Consider the following 12,391-nt stretch of genomic DNA (forward strand, 5'->3'; position numbering starts at 1 on the left):
GGAGGAATACAAAATGCTAAAACTAGTTGAAACTTAGAATTTTATGCTTTTTTTTGCCTTATACGAACTCGGTATTAATAGGATTCGAAGTTTGAATATAGAACCAACGCATGCATGCAATTACAGTGTCTTGCAGTGTTACGTCAAATCAAATTAAGTATAAAGTGTTGCATAACGCATGAAATAAGTGTGTTATGGCAGAATAGCGCAGTAAATTACTGTGTTATTCTATCACAGAGCCTCACGACGCGGTAAAATAATGTGTTATGTCAGAATAACGCACTAATTTAATGCGTTATAATGGTATAACGCAGTATTTTACTGCGCTATGCCGCTGCATCTTATTGTCACCTCAACTATCAAACAAAAAAACGTCATGATTCGAATCAAACTTTATATAACGTAATTTGACGAATAACTTACCAACACAACACTCCACACAAAATTGAGTTACGATGTCATTTTTTGACCAATTTAGAGATATTAATCGTGTTATATCGTTCACTCCAGTAAACATCTTTGAAGCAATGGGTAGGACCTGGGAACTAGGTGATGATGATTTGCATTATTCAAATAACCCTAACGACAGATTCAATCGAGAATACAATAATAAAATGAGAGAGGAGTGGGATTGGCGTGTTAGAGAAGCTGAAGCACTGGAGCACAAGTTAGCGTCAGTAGGGCTTAAACGCCCAAAAAAACGTGCTATGTCAATGTCTCGCGGAACTTCACAAGAGTTTAATTTGGCTCTTAATCATTTTCGTGAAGAGAACAATCAGATGCAAATACGTTACCATAGGGTAGAATATGGTATATATGGTAGCATAAGATTTAGATCCAAGTGGGATTCGGACTGTGAAATGTTCGATGAAGATTAATATTTTTCTTACAATAAAGTAAATAGGCAGGGTCATAAAGACCCTCCCCCTCACCCCCCCCCCCCCCCCCTGAGGGTACTTGGGGGTTTACAACTATATAAGTAGCTCTTTTTTTGTTATTAGACTACACCATATTCAATGTCGAGTAGTAGAAACTCAGTTTGGTCTTTACTCCTTCCAAAAGAACCAAATAGCAGTGATGATGAGAGTTCAAATCATAGCAGTTTTTCGAGTGATACCAGTGATTTCAAACTAGATGAGCTAAATCCCCACCTTCTTATAGAGCGTAATGATGATTTCTGCAGTGTGAAATATTTAGATTCGCGGGAATATTATTGCGGTTTACGCCGAGAATGGTCACATCGGCTTGTCGAATCAGAACGTCTTGTTCGTGACTTGGAAAATCTCAACGCTCCAATCCCAACAAAGTACTCCTTAATCATGCCTCAAGTAGGTCCAGAAACTTGCGAGCTTGCCGTGCAAAGGATTAGAAAAAAAACAACAGAATGCTGGCAAGACGATGTAAATTTTACATGCTACAGTTGGCCCAAGAACAAGCATCATCAACCGGTAGAGAACTAACTGCTACTGAAAAAAGATGTGTCTTAAAAAACTGCCAATATTTTTCTGAGGACGATATTGAGGACTTGTACTCTAATGATGATTAAGAATATTGTGATTTTAGTTTTAAGTTTAATTTATGATTATGTTGTTATTTTGAAGAATATTAGTATGTTAAATAATTTCATCTACTCAAGGTTATGAATGAATGATGCAATTTAATTAAGTTTTTTTTTTTTGTATGAATGTTGCCATTTTGACTAACTTTTGATTAATTATTAATGAACAAGTTTAAGTATTCGTAAAGAACTTTAAGCTAATGTTACCGAGCTTTCAAACGAAAATGGCATTCGAGCACTTTTCAACCACTAAAACGGCCATCCGAACTTTTGCGTATCCTTGATGTATTGATTCTACCGTATTAATCGCACAAAAATAAGTAGGGTTGTATATAAAATATTGAAGTTTTGGGGTCCCGAAGTATGATTAATCTATGCTCAAAATACGTTAAAAAGTGTAATGGAAAAAGGGTTAATCAAAAGGATCGAAAAAAAAAGGCACTATAGCGCAGTAATTTACTACGCTAGAGGTGTTTTGATAATTTTTTTTTGTTGAGGGCATTTTGGTTCCGGACTCCCAAGAGTAATGACACGCCCGCTTACTACAGTAAAGGGGCTCCCTGTATTCGAATCGGACGTCTTTCACCGGTCCTACGACGGCGACTCTATCCGTTCATCCATTCCAAATGCAGCCCGTAAGTCCTTAATTTATCTCTAAATTCATTCTCCTCATTATTGTTATTGTTTTTTCAGCTATTACTTGTCTCGGAGGAATCTCAATTTCTTCTTCGGATACTTAACGGCAGTTTTCAAACCCTAGACCTCATCAAAGACCGCATTATTCACGGTTTTGCCCATTTATTCAGCTCAAAACCTAATTTAGATGTTATCCACATGAGGTATGATTATTCCATTGCATACTTATAATGCTTATATTTCACTCTTTTTTTTTTTCCTACTAAAAGTTGATAATTATTATGTATAGACAAGATAATGTAGTGCAAAGTGTGAATTGGTCGTCTAAGGGGAACAATTCGAATGGAGAAGTAGGTTTCAACGTGTTGGATGCCATGTTAAAGCATAGTTTGGATCGTCTCAAGTGTATGAGGTTTGTTCCAAATTTTGTCTGAATTCATTTTTGAATTAATAAGGTTGACTTTTTATTTTGGGAAACTTACGTAAATGTACCCTGAGGCCGTCGAGTTTACAAAATATGTACACTGTTTATAGGTAGTGTATAGTTTATACTAAATATACATATACTATACATATAATGTACATATCTATACACTACCTATACAGCCAAAGTGTATAGGTAGTGTATACTTTGGCCATGTTTGGTAAACTGGATGGCCCGAAGGGTACATTTAGTTAAGTTTCCCGTTTTAGTTTTATCTCTAGGCAGAAAAGGGAATTTTAGTGCCAATAAGGGCAAAAGGAATCCCTTTCTTTCAAGTGGCTTTTGATTGCATATTGTGTATTACAAGGATTTGGATATGAGAATAATTCTGAATTTGGAAACATGGTTTTTAGGAAACTGCAATTTGGTCAAAGTAGTTGTCGACATGAGTTCTTGTGATTGATTGATGGTGTGCTAACTCCTCCACGAGTCTCGTCATACTATGTCATATGCAAATAACATACACCATGACACCTCACCTTGAATACTATGCGTCAATTCATCCATCACCTAGGCAAATCAGACTAAGAGCTGATCCTGGTGCAACCCATCACGATTGGGAAGTGCTTTGAGTCTCCTCCCACTGTCCTTACCCGGCTCTTGGCTCCATTGTACATGTCCTTAATCGCCCTAGTGTATTCCACGGGTACACCTCTAGCCTCCAAGCATCTCCATAGCACCTCCCTCAGGACCTTGTCATAAGTCTTTTCTAGGTCAGCGTGCACTAGAGGTCGGAAATAATGCCAAAAATTTGTCTGTACGGGTGCTCACGCCCCGGCGCATGTCGGGCTCTTCGCCGAAAGAGATCTGGTTCGGACCTGCTACTGTTCGCAGACTCGAACACACACACACACATGCAGAGAGAGGGAGAGGGAGGGAAGCCAGCAGCCACATCATTAACATATTCAGCCAATTCCTTTTCATTCTTAAAAAAGAAAAATCTTAGAGGAAATCACGTGAATTTTGCAGGGAAAGAATATCTTCGGCTGAAGGCATTAGTAACTGCACCTTGGAAATAAATTTCAGTAAAGATGCATATGTTATTAGAGCTATGTGTCTGGATGGTAAACTGAGAGCAGCTTTATCTCTTTGGTGCAACATGATACAGAATAGTATTGTTCCTGATGTTGTCACACATAATTACCTCATCAATGGACTCTGCAAAAATGGTGAATTGGATAAGGCAGAATGGATTGTTAGAGGTATGTTATATAGGGGTCCTTCTCCCTCTTGTGCTACGTACAACTCCTTAATAAGGGGTTATTTTCTCATGAATGATGTCGATAAAGCTCTAAACACCTTCTCTACCATGGCCAACCATGGAATTATACCAAACAGAGTTACTTGTAACGTCCTTGTTCATGCGCTTTGTAAGAAGGGCTTGATGGAGGAGGCAAAAAAGCTTTTTCATAAACTACTAAGCAAAAATTATGAGGGGGGGGAGCTCAGACTTGATTACATCAACCATAATGATAGATGGCTGCTTTAAAAATGGAGATACTGATCAAGCTCTTGCTTTTTGGGAGAGGATGTTAAAAGAGGGTATGAAAGTTGATAAAGTTTCTTACAATGTTGTTGTCCATGGATTCTGTATGAGCCGTGACGTGGGCACTGCATATAAGTATTGTTGTGAAATGCTAAAGCTTGGTTTCATTCCAGATGTTTATTCTTACAACACTATTGTTGGAGCACTTTGTAAAATAGGAAAGTTCAGTGATGCTTGTTATATATATGATGTTATGACAAGAATGGGCATCATCCCAGATCAAATTACGTACAAAATGATAATACAGGCCCTATGTATTAACAGGGAGATTGATAGAGCCAATTGTTTCCTTGATTACATGTTAGAGAATTCCATTGTACCTGAACCACTTGTTTGGAATGTTATAATTTATGGTTATGGAAGATGTGGAGATATACAAAAAGCTTCATATATTAGAGACAAAATGGTTGCAAATGGTGTTCTGCCACATATACATATAATGCATTAATTTATGCACAGATAAAGTCAGGAAATCTTTTTGCAGCTCAGTCCTTGGAGAAAGAGATGCTTTTATATGGTCTTACCCCTGATTCAGTTACTTACAATCTGTTGATCGGTGCTGCTTGTAATTTTGGCCTGATTCGCTCAGCACTTAAGCTACATGATGAAATGTTGAGAAAAGGTTGTCAGCCAGATGTAATTACTTACACGGAACTACTTAAGTGGTATTGTCTACAAGGTATGATGACAGAGGCAGACAAGCTCTTTGGCAAGTTACTGGCATCTGGTTTAGCAATTGATCATGTTCCCTTTCTAGTACTCATGAAAAGATATTGCAGAATGAGAGAATTTGATAAAGTCTTTGAGCTTTATCTAAAGTGGTTAGTGACAATGCCTAGATGAGAATGCTTCCCCAGGAATTGTTGTGAAGCTAAGGGCCACTCTATATGTATGTATTCCAGAAGAGAAAGCTTCTTCAGGCTTTTGCAGTGGTTGTGTCACGACCCAACCCCGTAGGCCGTGACTAGTGCCCGATCTGGGCACCCGAACCCATCTATTAAATATTATCTCAAATTCTATCAACTCATTCTAGTATATGGCGGAAGCCGACAAGGCTTTATTTCAAATTTAGGTAATTTCCAGAAAAATTTCGGCAGAGTTTCCTTTGTTTTACGGACTATCCAATATACCCTACACGCAGGAAATACCAACGAAAGCCACACAGGGCTAACCAAGCAATATATAAACATATGCGGACCGGCCGCCTCGGCGTATAGGGTCGCCCAAACAACATATGCGGACCGGCCGCCTCGGCGTATGGGATCGCCCAAACGACATGTACATACATTCATACAGAAAGACCCTAACCCACAAACATGTCCACAGACCTCTAAACAGACCGACAGAATCATATGACAGGACAGGGCCCCGCCGTACCCATGAACGAATATGTATAAATGTACTAACAAGTATATATACCAAAAATATAAGCTCCGGGATGAGAGGAGCACTCCGAATAGCAGAAGGGGGTGTCCTAAACAGGTGGATCACCAAGCTGTGCGTCTGTACCTGCGGGCATGAAACGCAGCCCCCGGAGGAGGGGGTCAGTACGAAATATGTACTGAGTATGCAAAGCAGAAGGTACAGAAATAAGTCTTGAACAGTAATTGAATCAGAAGTATGGAAAATAATACATATCCCAAAAATATCAAAATGTTTATTTCCAAAGTATAAATTATGCATAGGGCACAGGAAAATATGGTCGCCCGCCTGTCGATGGCGCCATAACACAGCATAACACCAGAAAGTTTCAAATCTCCGAATCCTCGGCACACATCACAACACAGCATAACGCCAATCACAGCATAACGCCAAACATATGTGGAACCCGGCCCTCGAGCGAGGAGCTCGGTGAACCATAAACACAGCATAACACCGGAATGTATCATAATATGCACGACAACCGAACCGGCCCGGGAACCGGCGAACGATATCATAGGGCACGAGCGGAGTAGTGAGGAATCATATGCATAAAATCATTATCATAAATCCAAAGATAAGTAAAATAGTCATATTTGAAATCGGAACAATAATTACAACATTTTCTTCCCGAAGTTACCGAAATTACATAAAGGGCGTCGCGGGACCCACGGACGAGTATAGACCCGAACTGAGCCCGCCTATGAAAAACATACTCATTTTATATCATACAAACTCCTACGAAAATTTCAAAGCAATCCGAGCTTTTCTGAGGAAGTTATGGGCGTTTGAACTTTTGGAATCGCTAAAGAACAAGCTTTGAAACCTAAAATCAACTTTCATGAAATCTTTACAAATCATAAACTCCGAGGATAAAAGGATCAATGTTATGGCATATGCGCCCAAGAATACCAAGGAAACAAATACGAATCATCTATGTTGCTCGGACTCGGTGTCGAGTGTCGGATACGGGTACGGATCTAGAGGTCGGATTCGGCATAATCTAAATTTTAAGATTCGGGGGTACGGATCTTGGTGCGGATACGGGTGCGGGGATTCGGCTAAAATAATTCAAAATTATAAGAAAAATAACTAAATCTATGCCTAGAAATAAAAAACAAAAATAATTTTTTGTAGTTATGTTTCATTTATAATTAAATTTTAATTTTTAATTAACTTGAAACTCTTCTAGATACATTAAGTGTCCACTCTTCAAGAGCTCTCTGTTTCTTTCAATTTAGCCTCAAATTTTTTCTCAGATTGGTTCATGGATTTGGTCAAAGTATCCAATGTCGTTTGACCAGATCCGACACGAATCCGGTGTCGGTGTCGGTGTCGTGTCGTGTCGGACACGGGTACGGCAGCAAAAGTGAAGGGTCCGAGCAACATAGCGAATCATAGACAAGCTCGGATTTGCGAGAATAGAGTTTCCTAGAGGCTCGCATCATGGCCTACTTTAACTAAGGCATGCCAAAAGAAAGGTTACTTTACATACCTCAAACGCTCTCCAATACGATCCAAACTCAAGCTAAATCCAACCTATGATTCGGGCTGCCCACGATCTATAAACAAGCCATAAAATGCCAAACATTAGCTAAAGACTTTTTGGGCATTAAATTCCAATTTCGCCCTTAATTCTACAGAAATTTGGGCAGCATTTCCCCTGTAAATAGGCTACCCCGAGAATTTAACTCGGCCGTATCAATCAACAACAACAACAACAACAACAACCAACCTAACAACATTAATAATCAATCCGAAAGGTAATACAACAATAATAGCTCTCTTTTCCATCATTCATCAACTTTCATAAATTCAATTCGACGACTTACCTTCAAGCCAAAATCGACGCTTATACGCTCACATACTAACCCGAACCCATACCAAAAACATTTCAGGACATTCTAAGCAATTTATACAATTTTTCCAACAATCCATAAATTTTCCCAAGCTACCCGAAACAGCCCCTAACCGAGACAGCCCCCCTAACTTTTTCTTCATTTCCAAATCATGGTTCGTATCTACAATTTACATTCTAACAATGCTATTTTCATCAATACACAATTTACATTAAATGTACAACAACTTCCAAATCAGTCCGCAATATTTACAACATCAATTTGAGTCAATAAACTTTCATTTCCAACATAGAATTCATGGCGACGACGGCTAAACAATAAGCGATACTAATTCAATTCTTGGCACATAAGGTGACCCATTTTCGGCTAACACTACACATATACATATATGGATGATTCTCAATTGTTCTTCACCTTACAATGATCATAATCAACTAACTAGGCATTAATTCATAATTTCAATCACAACACAACAACACCCATTTACACGGCTCAAGCTCCACATACACAACTCACCTCCAACATTTCATATTTCATGATTTTCCTCCATTATAACATACTACAACATGCATACAGCCTTTATAACATACAAAACATAATGAGTTCTTACCTTTCTTCTTCAACTTTCCAATAGCCTAGGGTTTCCAAAAGATGAAAAATGATGGTTTGATCGCTCCAACGATGCTTCCACGCTACTTAGGGACCTCAAAATAGTGGGTTTACAACAAAGAAATAATTTTGGGATGGCTTGAAATGGAGTTGATTTTTCTTAGTCTTGGCCGTGAGCTTCTTGTTGAAGCTCTTCAACTTTTGGTTTTATTTGCTAAGTGTTGAAGTGGTAAAGATGACTTAAGGTCATCTTTTAAGCTTCCACAATATTTATCCATGTGTCCCATGGCCCACACATGTGTTGGACCAATTAAAATTGGCCACACAATGTGTGGGACCATTTGAGGGCCACAAGGCCTCATTTGCAAGATTTTTTTTTTTAATTCCAATTTATGAATTGTGGTCCCAAATTTTTCCTAAGTGTTCAATGCCAACAATTCCATATATAACTTATGCCTCGAAATAAAATCAAAGGTCAAAAGTCCCGACTTCGAATCCCGGAATAGTCTTGGCTCTAAATTATCATAATTAATCCGGGTTGTCCCAATGTATAAAAATACGGGACGTAACAGGTTGGCTGACAGATTTTAGGTCCAGAAGCATTGCCCCCGTAGCAAGAGCTATCTTAGTCTCCTGGAGGTATGTTTGTGTGCTGTTACTTTAGCCTTTTGGAATGCAGTGTAATCTTAGTTTAATTACAGTTTTACTTTGGCCTTTTTGATTTAAACTCTCTTGGCAGCAGATCTCACTGCTAATTTCTACAAGAATATTCGCCATCTCTCTTTTGGACCTTCATTGCCAACTAAGGATAATTAAATTGTATTGATTGCTTATTGGAGTAACGTGGTCAGTGAGGATTCATATAGTCTACCCCAACCTGTTTGTGACTAAGGCTTAGTTATAGTTGATTGCCTACCGGAGTTCTCCAACATGACTGGCCTCACCCTTTTGGAGTTTCTCCAACATTTTTGCCTTCATCCTTTTCTGCATAAGAAGTTAAAACCTTATTGCCATTCCAGTATGAGGCACAATTGCTGCGATGTCTGGAATTTTCGCATCTAATCTCATTTCAATAGCTTTTAAATGCATGCAGATGATTTTAGTCCTAACCAAAAAGAGATGTTGCTTCTCCATTATTTTTTGTTCTACCCGGAAAAAACAGCGAAGAAAGAGAACTTATCACTCATCAACAGCTGGATCCTGTCTTTCTGATCTAAAAACAAAGAGAAAAGGTAGGCTGTAGAATTACTGAATTATAATGCTAAGCGGAGCACCTTTTCTGGAGAACCGGAAGTGTAAAATAAGAACTGGAAATGTGTAAAATAAAAACTGGAAAATGGGTATTCCCGTATCATCTTGGGAAGGACAAAAGAGAAAGTTATGTTGTCCAAGAAGCTGCCTTAGTCGTGTCATTAGACTCCTTGCTTTTGGGATTACGAATAAGACAAAAGATAAATGATCCAAACCTAGGGAATTGCGCTGCATTTCTTGTTTAAGATAGGCTTTCATGCATTTCCTCAATAGTAATTTTCCTAGCTTCATCTTTTCTCTCTCCACAAATATGCTTTACAACAATATTATTATGTGTTCTTTGCAGGTGGAAGTGCGTGCAGGGTGAAACAGTAATTGCAGCATATCTTTCCGTCAAATTGTGCTGATGAGTGGTCAGTCCTCTACTAAGGAAACTTAATTCGTAATATAAAGACTACTGGCTATTCTGTTTTTGGGTTATTTTCCAGTTTATGTCAGTAAGCTTAAGATTCTACTCAAATTGACTGTCCATGCTGTGCCCTTTTTTCTTTTGAGAGAAAAATTGACATCATAACTTTGTAGCTTCTCACTTTTTTCTGTGGTCTGTTCTTTCCAAAACCTTAAGTTTAATCTTAATCTTTAACCTACTAATAATTTCTTTGCTCTGAACTTTTGATGTCATTCATTCTAGAAAACACTTCTTAATTGTTAGAGGAGCTAAATAAAACTCCATATGAGAATTTTCACTACCGGCTTTGCTGCATCCCAGTTAATATTGGATATAGTATATGCCTTTGTAGAGTGGAGAAATAGTTTGAAGTCTATATGTCATATGCTACCTTTTTGTCTGTTAATATGCTAATGGTGATGTGGATATTTCTTTTCAGAATGTTCTACTACTGGATTTAGTGATTTAATCATGTTACCCTGTGAATACAAGTTCAAGTCCACCTGGAGATGATCAAGATGTATTGACCAGCAGAACTTGATTTGAGCTCTTCATGATTGCATGTTCCAATCATGAAGTATTACATTTTGAGTAGGTCTTCGGCGTGTCTTTCAATAGACGCACAAACATGAAAAATAAAGTAGTTTGAGCTCCTCATGATTACATGTCGCATCTGATAAACACGTTAGTGCCAAACAGCTGTTGTCAGGTTTAGGCCCCACTCAGGGGGTGAAGTCTCGGACTTGTCTTCCTTTTGGTAAGGTCCTAATTTCATTGATAAATTCTGAAAGCTCCATCGAGATGATCATGGTTTCTCCCAACCTCCCTTGCCGATATGAATCTTACAAGACTGAAATCCGCAGCCAGTCTAGCTACTTCTTTCTTGCATTTTCTACTCATCCCACTGATGTAGGATTTAGATTTAATGTCTATATCCGACCCTTAAAAACATTCTAAAATCATCATTGCAGCATTCATAACTACATTACACAAATGCGTTATTGGGCATGCCATTAAGACTCTACATCGACTTCTAAATGCAGAACACCGTGGGCTGCCACTTCTTTAAAATACCCTTTACTACCAATTTTATTGTGGTCATTCAGGCCCTTCACATTCCATAATATTATTTGAATATTCATACCGATAGAATAGTGTAAATTCTCCTCGCTTGGGCCTTGACCTTAATTGATCAAGCATTCTATCCTCTTCAACTCATTTTCCTTGTCTTTGATCGTGATAGTTCTCCTGATTTTTCTAAAAGTATTTAATCCCAATACTACACAGGAATATCAGACCAGGCTTTTCAAAATCCATTTTTCTTTCTTCGCAAATTCACTTGACATTGATAACTGGCCCCTCTCCTTAAGTATGGTTATAGACAAGTTTTCCTTTCTTTTGAACTCTGTACATCTGCTACTGTTATTACACGTTTGCAGCTTGATCTTCTGTGCTAATAGGTGTTTTTTCTTCAACTTGATAATTTGCTATTTAAATAATCTAGAAATTTTAATGTATTTATCTTCACCTGTGCAGGTAAAAACAGACGATGAAAAGCCTATGTCTAATGAGCTGAAAATTTATTAGATCGTTAGCGGCATATAAATTCAGAAAGCTATTGTGTTCGGTAATATGGTAAACTTGGCAAGTTTGATCACTTACCAAGTTTATTATTGTGCCTTGAAGAATGGGCGTTAGGTGTTGGAATGGATGAAACTAATGTCTCTGCACTGCACAGGCTTCCTTCCTTGCATTGTCTTCATTGGCTTGCAAGTAATCAATGGTTATTTGAAACGGCAAGTTGATTAGCTCTCCAAGTGGATCCATTTTCTTCCTTCCATCCCCGTGTTCTCAATCAATTTTCCGTATTCACTTCACAGACATGATCAAAGATTTTGAAGTTGTTATATATGTCAAAATGAAAAGCCCCCGGGAGACTTTTTCATGGGAGAAAAGTTTGATGGTGAATCGACCATGGACGTTGCTCTAAAGCCAGAAGTTTTCTCCCTTTTTTGTGTAACTGAAGGATAGAAAGCAGCTGTCCCTACTAACTATTGGGCTTTGAAGAACGGAGTTTCTTTTCTTCTGCCAGTCCTTTTGGCTCTGTTTGGAATCAGGAAATAAGTGAAGTTTTAAGCTAATGTTGACCCTTATATGAATGACATCATTGTAGATCCTTTTTTTTTTTCATCCTATCCAATCAACTCTTTGAAGTTGTCTGTAGTCCTTTTCTACATGTTAAATTTGATCTACGAGTATTCCCATTTACAACAACGTTCAAATTGAAGAAATTTTGGTATTAGGCGGTACATGGTGCAGATTACATGTTAGGCTTCATTTTAGGGACAAAATTCTCATGTATTTTTACAGATTTGTGTCAATTGGAGTAATTTACTTTTAGCAACTACTCACTTGTGATATCAGTTGTGTCTTCTTAGTATGAATATACATACTCTTTTTATTTTATTTTATATTTTAAAATCAACCTCCCATCAGGCCAAATTAACCAGAGAAGGACCCAATAATTTGTTATCCGACAACTGAATTCCCTAAATATTTGTAGTTCTTCTTAAATATTAAA

General features: G+C 38.1%; 1 pseudogene; it reads left to right on the plus strand.

The window, feature by feature from the left end:
• Positions 1-707: 707 nt before the first annotated feature.
• Positions 708-10,404, plus strand: LOC132637298 (pentatricopeptide repeat-containing protein At5g24830-like; annotated as a pseudogene).
• The last annotated feature ends 1,987 nt before the right edge of the window (positions 10,405-12,391 follow it).

The sequence above is a fragment of the Lycium barbarum genome, chromosome 4, assembly GCF_019175385.1.
Source record: "Lycium barbarum isolate Lr01 chromosome 4, ASM1917538v2, whole genome shotgun sequence".
Lineage (NCBI taxonomy): Eukaryota > Viridiplantae > Streptophyta > Magnoliopsida > Solanales > Solanaceae > Lycium > Lycium barbarum.